The following is a 13085-nucleotide window of genomic DNA, read 5'->3' on the forward strand; positions in this document are numbered from 1 at the left end:
GTAAATATGGTCATTGTGACTTACAAAACGTACCATGGTATTATTTGATTTATGGCATTATATTCTTTGGAGTACCATGTACTATACCAAGGTATACAAAAACAAACATGGTATGTATATAGGCCTAAATCTGGTATACCATCTGCTACCATCACTGTACCATGGTCCCGTTACGCAACATATTTTAAACACCAAAGAAACGACAAAAGTATCTATTACAGTTTCTTCTCAACAGGGGAGCCCAGAATATAGCAAATGAGCTGTGAGAATGATACCCCCGCGCGGGCGCGGGTTTGTGTGTGCGTGTGTGTGTGTTTGCAGTGTAATCCATATCTCTGCAAGTAGTATCTCTGGATTAGGCTACTGACGTGTGTGTCCGCGCTCTTATATCTATTGCTCTCGCTTTAAGCGCAGTTTGATGGCGTCGCCGCGCGCTCCTCTCTGCGTTCTCCGACAATCACTTACGATCTCACGGTTTATTAACAGCGAGGACCACATATTATGATAGAACACTGTCGGAATTGGTTCTACAACATTTTCGCAAAAAGTGTTCTGTGGAAACTGTATCTTCGCTTGAGCTCAAGAACCGAGCCGTGAGAGATAATAGAAGAAGTTTGCTGGATACAGGTGCGATCTCTCTCTAACTCCAGCTGATGATCACAGTCACGGATCTGGACTGCCGGATTCCAGTAGATCATATCAGATCTAGATCAAGGTATGCTCAGATACACACTATATAATGATGATGGTGATGCCGGTTAGAGTTTAGCTACTCGGTGCAGGAGATCCTCACAGTGATGTTTTTTTTTTTTTAAGAAATAGGGAAGAACGGGACTAGTTGTCACACTTTTGAGGAAATATTCGTACGGGTTGGATTGATGTGTAAAACATCTGTATTTACACATACCTCAGAGTCTTGGATACAAAAAGCTATTTAACATTTTCGCCATTCACCAGACAAACGAGATCGTTGAACGCACATTGACAGCGGGGTAAGTTGTCACACTAAGTTACCACCTTGGGAATCTACTCTTTCTCGACTCTGATTGGAGAAGAATATATATATATATATATATATATATATATATATATATATATATATATATATATATATATATATAATTTTATTTTTTTTAAGTAAAAAAAGAGCATCTTCAAAAATTAATACATTCATATTTACTGTATAGCAAAATTGTAACTGTAGGCTAGGCTACAATATGTGATACAAAAATAACGGAAAAGCATACAACGGAGATATCAAACTAATGATTTGGCCAACAAACAGTTAAGTTTTCACTTAAAATCTTTGTTGAATTTAGTTAAAATATCCTTATTTACAACTGTTTTGAACTTGGTGTTTGAAACCAATATACTTAACCACTGCAAGAGAAAACAAGTAGGTTTTCAGATCTTTTTCGGATCAAACTTTTCACTCCTCCCCAGATAGCACAAGTCTATTTAATGTGATGTTTACATCTGGAAGACGTATTTTTAAGAGTGTTTGCTCATCTGCAATACGTCTATAGGACGTTTCCTGTCAGATGTCAAATAGACGTTTAGATGATGTCTTTAAGATGTAATGATTTAGGATGCATGTTGAACTGACATCTTCTAAATGTCTATTTGACATCTGACAGGAAACGTCCTATAGACGTATTGCAGATGAGCAAACACTCCTAAAAATACGTCTTCCAGATGTAAACATCACATCAAATAGACTTGTGCTATCTGGGTCAGTGTATCATTTGCTTCTTCTTCAAGTGTCAGAGTGCCAGACTCTGCAGTAAACTGAAGTTGAAGTAGTATATACACTCTGAGCAGTTGAGCAACCTGAGATTGTCAAAGTTTAAATTACATTGATCTTCATCCATTAAGACTATTATACACTCATCCGCAGACAAGAGTTGCCTGTCGGTGTCATGTTACTGCAGAATCTTGAGAACATGTTCATATTAACAAGATGCTCGTCCGCCATTGATTGAAATGAGCAAGAAGTGAGCATTAACATCACAGATGTAGACAGAATGCTGTAAAGTCGGTTTTATGACCATTTGAAACTACTGTAATTGAAAGAATGGAACCATGCTGACATCTTCAACCTCTGCCACCTTGATTCATAATGTCCGCAGAGTGCACTATACTGCCAACACTACATGCACATACTTTAACTCGAACACTCTTGTTTTTGCAGCCTTGTCTTTTGCTTTTAAACTGAAATTTATTAGAAGTGTGTCCAGTGTGGGCGTTTTGTTTGGTTCGGGTCAGAAACAGTCCTGTCTGATGCTTATACCATGATATATTTCCATAAACTTTCACATTGTGTTATTTAGTATTCAAAGCAGGCAGGCCAGTTTAATAGTAAGGCGTGAATTGACTCATATTTCAATTTTGCAGATGCTTAAATATTCAACTGTACCCAGACTGTATCCCATCATATATATATATATATATATATATATATATATATATATATATATATATATACATATATATATACATATATATAAACACTGTCAAACACTAAGTTCCGGAATTCTGATTGGTTGAGCCATGTTCAAGGCCTTTGTAGAAGGCTGATAACGCACCTGTCAAATCAAATTCTATATTTATACACTAATTTGCTATGTGGCTTGACAACTGTAAACAGATAGACAGGATAATGGACTCAATGGAATTATTGTTTTTTTCTGATTATTAATATTTATCACTTTAAATACTGAACAGTGGTATGATTTATCATACCAGCGTTTTTAAAAAGCAGTATATTATGGAAAGGGCTTGCAAGGTCAGTGTTTTTATTTATTTATTTTTATTATTATTATTATGTTAGGCTTATAATAGACTAAATATTCAGTATCTGGATTTGTAGCACTTTTATTTATATTTAAAGTTACCCAGGTTCAATAAAGCTGAAGCTGTATTGACAGCATGTGTGGCATACTGTCGATTACCACAAAGTAATTTAGACTTGTCCCTGAGCAAACGTGTGAGCAATAATGCACTTACAATTGAACATTCTTTGACTTCTTAATTTAGTTCCTTCATAAATATGTTTCCACTCTTTCGTGTCATTGTGCTGAGTAAGGGTTTGGCCTTTTCTGCTAATTTGTGAAAGAAAACAGCATGCAACAATAAATCATATATAAAATGGATGAGAGTAGCTCTATTTGTTAAAGGGAGAGGTCACCTAAACATGAAAATTCTCTCATTATTTACTCACTCTAATGCTATTTTTTTTCTTCTGTGGAATACAAAAGGAAAACAGGACTACTTTTGAAGAAGTTGTTCTAGGCACAGTCAAGCTTCAAAAAAACACAAACAAACACCAAATGTTTAAATGTGATCCGTTCACTATATAGTGCAAGTGATCAGTCAAACAATAGCATTTTATGACACACTGAAATTTTAAGTATTCACTGCATTTTCACCTCCTCTAAAGCTCTGTGATTCACCAAAAATATATTTTGAAATTACATTTTTAGTAGGTAAACAATCCCTTGAAATCATGTATCATTTCAATACTAGAATTTACAGTAGGGTTCATCCCGTATGCTTTGTTCAACAGTCCATTCTTCTAAAATCTGCTTATTTTCGTTCTTCTGGGTTTGGCTGTATTGTTTAATACATTACACCTCTGGATGGCAGGTGCATTGGGCTTTGTCTAAGGAAGATATATTTGTCCTGTGCCCTCTGTGCTTTATCTATGGTGAACAGGGATTCTCTCGCAGCTGTGACACCCGTCAACGGTGAATGATAGATATGGTGCTGGTGCGCAGAGGGAAATTTATGGAGCAAATGATTTGCTGTACCATGCAATACGTGAGCCACTGACTCTACTGCAGAGACTCAATGCAAGAAATAACAACAGACCTAAAATAGACTTTTAATATGTGTGTGTGTGTGTGTGCAATACGTGTACGCAAACCCGCAGCTTGTGAGGATGTGCACAACGACATAATTTCTATATCAACTAGTAGGTTAAATGATAATTAGGGTCTTATTCGGTTGTTTTACCATGACCCATCCCTGTGTGCTAAAAGCAAAGTTGAGATATAGTAGCAATATGATTATCCCTAATTATTCTTAATGCGCTTGGTGTCGAAACCCATGAGACCTCCTTTAAATACCATATTTTTTGCCTAATCAACATAATTGCTCCATCTCAGAGGGATATATAATTATGTGCCTCTTCCTTTCTTTTCTTTTCTTTCTTTCTTTCTTTCTTTCTTTCTTTCTTTCTTTCTTTCTTTCTTTCTTTCTTTCTTTCTTTCTTTTTTTCTTTCTTTCTTTCTTTCTTTTTTTTGTCTAAGACAGGCTGCTCTTCTGACCATGCACTCTAGTTTCTCAACACTGCTCCATGGCAACAGGCATGACAATCCAAAAGCACGCATCTTTGGTACATCTCTTTATCTGCATTAATTATTTTTCACACTAATCATATGCAAACCCCCCATGTCACAATTATGAGATATGTTGTTATAGATGTAATGAAAAGACATTTGAAAATAAAAGACTGTAAATCCTGCAGGTTGCCAGTGCAAATGATAGATCCGATCTTTTCTTCCTGAGTGTGCAATCCGAGCTTGCATATTAAACAACATCGATTTTAAAACTAATGCTATCATATAATGCTGAAGAGCTTTTTTGTGTTTTCTGACAATGCCCTGTTAACCAGAGACATATACAATAATCTGTCCCTGCTTCAGCTGGAAGTTCCTTTGGTAACTAAGATGTAGAGACTGTAACATATGTGTGTGTGTGTGTGTGTGTGTGTGTGTGTGTGTGTGTGTGTGTGTGTGTGTGTGTGTGTGTGTGTGTGTGTGTGTGTGCGTGTGTGCGTGCGTGTGTGTGTGTGTGTGTGTGTGTAAGCTGTATAACATCAATTAGCTAAACATGTGAGTCAGTGTGTGAAGAGCTTTGAGAGGTGACAGAGTTGGTGAACATTTTCTTGCTCATTAAGCATGTTTTCTGTGCTTTCTATTTTATATTTTACATCTATTTTGTCATATGTTCTGTAGAAAATGTAAATGTTACTCGCCAATGACTGCCGATCCCCCAAAAATTCCATCTTCAAATCTCTATCATATTCTCTGATATCCTCCTTGGAATTCATTGAGATTTGTTTCCCCATTTTGTCCACTAGGGGCGGTTTTTCCAACATCTGTCATGGTGTAAGTGATTTTAGCATGGTAAAAAAAAAAAAAAAAAAAAATTATATATATATATACACACACACACACACACACACACACACACACACACACACACACACACACACACACACACACACACACACACACACACACACACACACACACACACAACTGATTTTTTTTTATCACATTTTCCAAAAAATAGCAGCTCAATTGTTTTCAACATTGATAATAATAATAAATGTTTCTTGACCACCAACTCAGCATATTAGAATGATTTTTGAAGGATCGTGTGACACTGAAGATGGAGTAATGATGCTGAAAATTCTGCATTGTCATCACAGGAATAAATTACATTTAAATATAATAAAATAGAAAACAGTTATTTTATAATGTTCATAATATTCCCAATATTACTGTTTTGACTGTATTTTGGATAAAATAAATGCAGCCCTAGTGAGTATAAGGGTCTTTTTCAAAAACATTAATCTGACCCTAAACTTCTGAACAGTATATGGAATTTTTCCAAACCAATTAGTGATAATCTAGTTAGTGACTTAAACACTTTAAAAATGAAACCGACATTGTTATATTTGAACTTCATGGGTGCAAACCAAAATGTAAGATTATTTACAAGAGATGAATAATAAGTCTAGTATCAGTGCTAAAAAGACTAAAAACAGTGATTAACATATATAACTGGAAGAGCCACAAATTGAAGCCACTATAAAATAGCCAATGCATGCAAAGATATATGAGGAGTTCTTTTCCAAAACGCTATAAATCCATTTCAATAGTTTTCAGGAAAATTAATTGTTTTACCTAGACCCAGACATTTTGTGAATATTCCATTTATCCTGTTAAAATGTTTTATTGGCTCAGTCTGAACATGTTGAACAATGATTATTAAATCAAACAACAATATTTTTTATGATAAATTAAAAGTTTATTTTATTTTTTTTCAAAACGCTATAAATCCATCAATTTTTTTCAAAACGCTATAAAACCATCCATTTTTTCCAAAAAATTATGGTTTGTCTTAAAAAAAAAAAAAAAAAAAAAAAGAGAACATGCAACATATAATCAGGGGCTCATACTATAAATTAATATCAATTAAATTTAGTAACACATTTAGGCTAATAGTTATTTGGTGCAGAACCTGTAATTATAGGCCTAGTAATGATATCAATATTCAATAAGTTATTTAGTAATACATTCAGAGTCATTTTTAGTTAAGTGTCAAACCTGTAACAAGTAGGACCAATTTGTCCACTACATATGCATGAAAAAACACTCATGCATGTATAGGCTACACAGCATGTGAGCAAAGCGGAGCGGCATGACGCTTAAATATAAGTAAAAAAAAAAAAAAAACTTAAGCATACGTTTCATATTTATGTTTAATAATATAATGTTTTTTTTTTATTTCATCTATGTTGATTGGGCTATATGAAAAGGGAACCGCATGAAATGAGTAAGATAGGATCATAAGATGACCAGGCCTAAATCGGAAAACATGGAATTGGAATGTTTTCCAATTGGAATGGGTCAGACATGATTTTGACCACTTATTAAGTTTGTTTTGAGGAAAGCCTTTCTTTAAAGTGAATTTCGTTTTGTATAAATTGTATCTTCATTTTGATCAATGTTTCATCAACAAATTGACTGGATTAATAAATAAGAAGCAAATATAGCAAACAAATAGGACACGAAGGCGCCCGCACGTGAACTGGAGTGCGTCTCATAAATTTAAAGTAAAAAATTCAATACATTTTTTGGAAACACAGCAATACTTGCCTCACAGACCTGAGAACTATAGAAGGCTTGAAATGTCTGATTTTAAACAAAACAATTAAAAACAAAACGAAATGGGCTACTCTCTGTGTATGTAGGCTAATACGTATGAAGTGTGCATTTCTCTCTATAGGCGCGTTCACTACTGCGAAGATGGCGAGTCAGCATCGTCAACTTTATCTTTGCAGCTGACACTGACAGAAAACACTAGTTTATTAATAAACAATTCAAATTTTTCATACATAATCATTACTTTTGCCGGTTCTTTGTGGCAAGCTTTATGCGTGCGTTGAGATGCGGAATAGGAAATTAAAAACGCTCATTATGGTTTCTCTACCATATAAGTAATTAAATCAATATAATGTGATTAGACTAATGGCTTAAACTTACTACTACTAGTCGACTAGAAAACTAGCACTCATTTTGAGGAATGAATGAACATAAACAAACCTCTGTTCAGAGCGCCGCCGTGTTGGATTGCGTAGAACGCTCACCGAATTCTGATTAGTCGAGAGGATTTATCGCGTTTAGGCTAAAAATAGGTTTGCCGCTTATCGCGTTTTGGAAAGAAACTGCATCTTGCAGTACATTTTAAACAAGGAAATATAGCGATTTGGCATGAAACGTTGATGGAGCAGTGAATAGGTTCAGTACACAGCAAAATGACATGGCAAACTATTTTTTTTTTAAATGGCGTTTATCGCGTTTTGGAAAAGAGCTCTTCATATGTCGGTCTTACCTTATATCAGTTGAAAACTAAAGACCATATGTAGCCCCGCCCCTTTTCTGCACCCATGTCTTCCGGTTTATATTTGCATGAACCACACTTTTAAAATCTTCGCGGTCTTCTGACATTTGTTATGACATCTGCTTCAAACATTACAATGCTCATGATAACTGTCATTAAATCTGTCACAAACTTCTAAAGATGGTTGCATCTTTCTATATACACATAATGTACACATATGCGCTATATGTCGGCACGCTACCCACAAGGTTATTGGCGCCATTATTGCTCAAAGTTAAATGTTGCTAGGCAGGCATAAACAATCTACAGTTACATTGTGTCTACACTGGCCACAACAGCCAAAATTAATTCACTCCCATTATAATCAAAGAAGCTATCTTCACTAAAGCACCTGTCAGTAGCTATGTTTCCATCCACCAGCATTTGGATGTGATGTGATGTGCTGAAACTGATTCCACCAGTTTCCAGCATTTTGGGATATTGCATAAAAAAATGCTGGATGAAAACGCAGAGATGGTCATAAATTAAAAAAATGCACGTAAAAAATGTTTTGCTCAATTGAGTCGGACACATTTTTATCCGATAAGAAAACATGTGCATGAACTACGATGGAAACACATTTACCAAGTAAATTCCTCGATGCACATCAAAGTAGTTTGGTATTTGTACATGTCAGAAGTTCAGAACTGTCTTACGCGTTCCCAAACAGCAGGCATCCAAAAGCAAGATAACATGATCGCGTTTATTGTGTTTCGTCTGGGTGCTCTGAGTTGCAACTAATTAATTATACACAAAAATTATTATATACAGTGGCTTCTACTGCAGCTTTTTCCATTTTTTTTTTTGATATTTAGCGCCGCAGGAAGTGGCGATTTTGTTCTCTTCGCCTCAATGGATGGAAACGGTGCTTTATTCACAAATGTTTTATGCAATATTCTCATTTTGCGCATAAGTTAAATTTGCAACATTGGATGGAAACATAGCTAGGACACTTTTGTATAAAATGAATTGCACTGCGATATAAATTATATAGAAGAATGCATAGCCTCACACAGTAGGAAAGTAAAAGCGCACAACTAGTATATTTGAGTTTGAGTCTTCAGATACTCATGCTTTGGCTGTGATCTCCCTCGTGCAACTGGGGTGACGGCTCTGTCTGTTATCTGTCTTCAGTCACTCATGCTTCAGATGTCCAATGAGAGCTGCAGCTCATACTGCTGTGAGTCATAGACCGCATGCTCTGGTGTGAACGAACAAACAGGATGAAAGTAATGCAAGTCTGCCTTTGTTACTCGATTTTGTTTGTTCTCTTTCCATCTCTCTCTCTCTCTCTCTCTCTCTCTCTCTCTCTCTCTCTCTCTCTCTCTCTCTCTCTCTCTCTCTCTCTCTCTCTCTCTCTCTCTAATGTTTTGTTTACGCTTTTAATGATATTACCTCAAGGTAAGCCACACCACAGCTGCTGGAGGAAAAGGACATTGCTTTGTTCTTCTAGAAATTTGTGCAGCAAACACTAAAAAGGGAATAAAAAATGAAGAAAAAGCCCTGATTTATCTCTTTGAAACAGCCGAACGCATAAAGGAATTACTCACTAAATAAAATGATGTTATTATGTACTCATCCTTATGTTGTTTCAAATGACTTTGTAAAACAAAAGGAGAAATGCAGCAGAAGGTACTAGCCATTTTTTCCCCATTAATTAATAGAGAACAGCAATCTGAACTTCAAAACGAAAAAAAAAAAAAAAAAAAATATATTGTCGAGTTAGGGTTAGCCCTAACCCTAACTAATACAATTCCAGCTCTAAATAAGCTCTAAAAAGACAATAGTGTCGTTATTTAGCTCTAATTAGTTGAATAGACGTGTAAATGTCACAAAGTTCGTTAGCTATGAAGCAAACTCAGTTTAACTGCACTCTCAGAAAAAAGGTACAGCAGCCATCACTGCTCACAAGGTATACTTTTGTACCATATTTACCCCTGAAGAGTGTGTAGTAGTACACATATTATTTCCTAAAGTGTTTTTTGGATGGGTACCACAGACAGATTTTCTCCTATCTTTTGTTCTGAGAGTGTATAAAGCAGATCTAATGAAGATAGTGGCATCATTCAGCTCAAGACAGTTCCGTCAGTGTTGATTCATTTCAGCGACAGTGTCGATGGTGTAGCATATGAGGGTATAATAATAGAGTTTCATTAGGACTTTTTTTCCAGGAAAGAAAGAGATTAATGTGGGTTTGGAATGACTTTAAGGTCCAATTCTTACTATTAACTGGTTGCTTATTACTAGCATGCATATTATATTGGCTGTTTATTAGAACTTATAAAGCACATATTAATGCCTTATTCTGCATGACCATATTCTACATCCCTTAATCCTACCTAATTCCTAAACTTAACAACTACCTTACTAACTATTAATAAGTAGTAATTAGGAGTTTATTGAGGCAAAAGTCATAGTTAATAGTGAGAATTGAACAATAATCTAAAGTGTGACCGTAATGGTACTGTAATTTGTGGGTGAACTTTCTCTTTAACCTATTAGAAAAGGGGAACCATGAGGGCGCAAAAGCCAGTGACGTGGGGCTTCAGGGCTGCTCCATGTTTCCTGGCACAGGAGGAGCCCAATGTGCCAGCACCCCAGCGGGCGACGCAGTCTTTCTGCTGTCACTACATCATGGAATCTGTCCTCAAATGCTGGTGTCTTGTAGGCATAGCTGGTTCATCCCCATATGCCTTTCCAAGAATTGCATGAGGAAAACTCAAATTCACAAAATGCCCAGCAGGAAGTGACCCACATGACTGTGGGTTTTACAGGCATCTGGCAGTCGTATATTTGGCTTTGTGAGGTGAAAAGAGGAGGGAAAAATGAATACTGTGATTCAGAGGTTTACAAACAAGGGCATGGCAAGGTGCTTCAGTAAAAAGCAGAAAATTAATGAAGTGTTTAACTGCAATGCATCTTTGCAGTTATTGCTTCATGGCAATGTTTGGTCTTATTGCTGACTGAGGCCATATTCTCGTGACATTTTAGTATTATAGCACATTCAATTAAGATGTGTAAGATCTTTCTAAAATAACAGCCTAATGTAATGGACAGTGCACTCTACAAGGTATATGTGAAAACGAGTGGTCTTAATTGTTCTTTAATTATGGCTAAACAAATCTGAACAAAGTATAATCTTGCTAAAATCCCATACGATAAATCCTTAACTATAAGTGACCATTCTCATTTCTTTTTTTATCTGTCCAAGCCTGTACAAGGCAGATAGTAAAAAGTGTATTGTTTGCATCTCCTGAAGTTCTTGCAGTGCAGCAAAAGTATAGTCTAAAAAGGCTTTGGTTCTGCATAGATACAATGCCACTTCGGCGCTGGCTTGCTGATGACACTCACTGTGCATTTTACTTTCTATCAGCAATGCATGCCATTCAATACTTAAAGCAGTTGATGAGATGATTAAAAATATGTAAATAAATGCAGCATGTAAATAAATGCTTTTGTGTAAATTCTTGAATGTAAAGAGTATTAAGAAAATACAAACTCTAATTGTCACAATTCCTGTCTCATTTCCCCTGTTTTGTGGTTAATGGCTTTATTTTCCGTAGTGATTGATTACCTTCACCTGTTCCTTATTAGACATTTGTTGCAGTAGTTGTCGGTTGTGGTCTTTACATCCCAGTTGTACAGCTGTTGCGTTTTTCACCCTCTGCCTTGTCTGGATTTGTGTTTCTTGTTTGGATTTCATTCTTGTTTTGATTTCTGCCTTCTTTGGATTATCTTGGTTGTGTGTTTGTTAAATAAAAACTGCTGAAATTAGGCCCTCGCCTCACCTCGTCCCTGACGACCGCAACACTGATAAATAATAGTTTTTGGGAATTTTTTGGAGTGTGATGTGAGTGTGACTGAATAAAACTGTCATTGTGCATAAATCAAACTGAACACTTTAAAGCACCTAAGACATTAAGGAATATGAAGCAGAAAAGATTTTGTTGGAAGTAAACAGCACTCCTGGAGTCTCAAAAGGACAGGGGATACTGTACATATTCATAATGCACATGATAACAATAAGAAGCTTTAATATATAGTCAAAGGTGCTGTGATTTTCTTCTGGAATATCGCACAGAAAATATGCCCTGACAGATTTCACTGAAATTGGTGCCCTGAGATATCACACCTGTCTCTGACAGCCATCGTCAAAAAACAAGACTTCATGATGCTGTTGTTCAGCCAGTCAGAAGATTTGGAGATAGCCTCTGCATGTCAGTCATTTTGAGCATTCGGTTTTGTTGATATGGGTTTGGAGGGAGGATTTTTAAGGGAGGGTGGTCTAATTCAGTGACCAAGTTGGTGGAAGTTAGCAAAACAGATATTAATATATCAGATTAATATATCAGAATAATGAACAAACCCTTCGGCCAAAGTGCTAATGGTTTCCCTAAACAGATTTTCAGCATTATCGTTTGAAACCATGTATCTAATATAGAGCTGATGTGTGCTTCCCATCATTCCTAGAGAGGGTTTAGCAAGCAGGGCTAATCCTCTGTCATCTTTAAAGTGGGGTAAATAGGCATTTATTCAAAGCCTTTCTTGGAAGCTCCGATATCAGCTGCAGCCCACATTTAGCCCCAGACTGTATCCAGGGCATTGTGAAATGAACCAAAAAAACCCTGGAGAGCAGAGGTGTTTGTGCAATAGCTCGCACACAAACTGAATAATGGACGAGATAGTGGAAAATATATCTGCACTACACACTAACAGCCTACACAAAACATTAAGCTGCAAGTTTAACAAAGGGACATTAGCTCTTTGGTGTCTTTCTCTGCTTGAAAGAGGGTTTCTCGTGGCTCTGATTCCTATTTGGACTGACATGCTGTAGCTCTGTGTTTGGGGGTTGTCCATCCAGCTTGAAGGCTTTTGTTCCTGTGCCATCCCCATCTCTCATCTCTCATCTTTGCTAGAAATGGCCAATCTCACAGAGAGCTTCCACTGATGGGCATGATGAATTTGGCAGGTATAAAGACAGTGGATTGCTCCCGTAGGTCAAAGACTCGGGACTGTCTATAGTAGTGATGAGTGGGAGACTTCTGAAATGAAGAGGCAATGTCCCTTTCTGTATTTGGGCTTTAGTTCAGTCCAATAAAATTTTATGTTTCAGCTCCATTTGATGTCTACAGAGTTTATAAGGAACATAACTTATCTTACACTATAAAAAAGTAATTATTCCTATAATGTTAATAGCCTATAGTTTACATTCACATTGTATTTATACATGCACATTAAAATACTAGTTATTCCAACCATTCACATTAGTCACATAAGATTTTTGCATTTTTACTAGGACTGTCAACAGATTTTTGTAACCTATTTTCATCCATATATTTACATAATAGCCT

General features: G+C 36.2%; 1 protein-coding gene across 1 annotated transcript in view; it reads left to right on the plus strand.

The window, feature by feature from the left end:
* The first annotated feature begins 414 nt into the window (after window positions 1-414).
* LOC143744775 (zinc finger matrin-type protein 4) overlaps window positions 415-13085 on the plus strand; it is a 173457-nt gene continuing 160786 nt past the window's right edge. The window contains exon 1 of the mRNA XM_077236417.1: window positions 415-715. The gene's annotated coding sequence lies outside the window, so the exon portion shown is untranslated. The remainder of the gene's footprint in view (window positions 716-13085) is intronic.

This window comes from Siphateles boraxobius, unplaced genomic scaffold, assembly GCF_051911475.1.
Source record: "Siphateles boraxobius isolate OS27281-9 unplaced genomic scaffold, OSU_SipBor_1 20, whole genome shotgun sequence".
Taxonomy (NCBI): domain Eukaryota; kingdom Metazoa; phylum Chordata; class Actinopteri; order Cypriniformes; family Leuciscidae; genus Siphateles; species Siphateles boraxobius.